Source organism: Otolemur garnettii, unplaced genomic scaffold (assembly GCF_000181295.1).
Source record: "Otolemur garnettii isolate 467f Iridium unplaced genomic scaffold, OtoGar3 scaffold00140, whole genome shotgun sequence".
NCBI lineage: Eukaryota > Metazoa > Chordata > Mammalia > Primates > Galagidae > Otolemur > Otolemur garnettii.
This window is the reverse complement of record NW_003852535.1, coordinates 2,055,735-2,056,965: the sequence shown is the minus strand read 5'-3', so window position 1 is coordinate 2,056,965 and position 1,231 is coordinate 2,055,735. Positions and strand designations below refer to the sequence as shown.

The 1,231-nt window shown below is 40.3% G+C and overlaps 1 non-coding gene across 1 annotated transcript; it reads left to right on the top strand.

The window, feature by feature from the left end:
- Window positions 1-68: 68 nt before the first annotated feature.
- Window positions 69-206, top strand: LOC111728121. Its single transcript, XR_002775512.1, has one exon. It is a non-coding gene; the product is annotated as a U4 spliceosomal RNA (small nuclear RNA).
- The last annotated feature ends 1,025 nt before the right edge of the window (window positions 207-1,231 follow it).

The window sequence follows — 1,231 nt, the reverse complement described above, 5'->3', positions numbered from 1 at the left end:
AAAAAAAAAAAAAAAAAGGAGGGAGGGAGGGAAGGAAGGAAGAAAGGAAGGGAGAGAATGTGTAGTGTAGCTTTGTCCAATGGCAGTATGGTAGCCAATGAAGTTTATCCAAGGCATGATTATTGCTAAGTAAAAACTTTTCCCAGTACCTGCCATGACAATTTAAAATATAGTTGTCATTGGCAATTTTTGACTGTCTGTACAGAGACTGAATAGAAAAAAGAAAAATAAGGGTGGCACCTGTGGCTCAAAGGAGTAGCATGCTGGCCCCATATTGGAGGTGGCAGGTGCAAACCCAGCCCTGGCCAAAAATTCCAAAAAAGAAAATAATGATAATAACCTAAAAATAAAATAAATAAAAAAAGAAAAGAAATGTGTAAAGCCTATAGGAGGAAAACTTTGAAATATCGCTGAAAGACATAAAAGTAGGTATGAACAGATGGGAAGACATCCTGTTCTAAGAATGGGGATTCTATCAACATGAAGATTTCAGTTCACCTTTAGTTATTTTATTAATTACTGCAACCCCAGTAAACATACCAACAAGTTTAGAATTAAATAAGTTAATACTAAAGTTCATACTGAAAAATAAACCTACAACAATATCCAGGAAAACACTGGACAACAAGAAAGTAAACAAATTAAAAAAAAGACATACTAAGAAAGATATGAGAGCCGTCTTCCAAGGCAACCTCTGGGGATCCCTTCCTCCTGGCAACACCCTTGTAGTCTCCTCCCCCTTTGCAGCAGGGCTAGACCAATAGGACACAGCAGAAGTGAGAATAACTTCTGACACCAGGTTATAAACAAATTTAGGTTTCTACTGTAGGCCCTTTCTTGCTTCCTCTCCTCTGTCTTAGGTCATTTATTCTAAGGAAAACTATGTTGTAAGCAGGCTCAGGAGAGGCCCGTGTAGTAAGGAACCAAGGCCTACCCACAATCACATGAGTGAGCTTTGAAGGTGATCTCCAGGCTTCAACTTAAGCAGAGTCTTGAGATGACAGTGGCCCTGGCTAACAGCTTGACTAGCTCATGAGACACCTGGAGCCAGAATCCTCAGCTGTACTGTTCCTATTCCAGGTATACTCAGAAACAGAAACGTAAGTTCTTCTTCTTTTTTTTTTTTTAGAGACACAGTTTCACTTTATTGCCCTTGGTAGAGTGCCATGGCGTCACAGCTCACAGCAACCTCCATCTTCTGGGCTTAGGTGATTCCCTTGCCTCAGCCTCC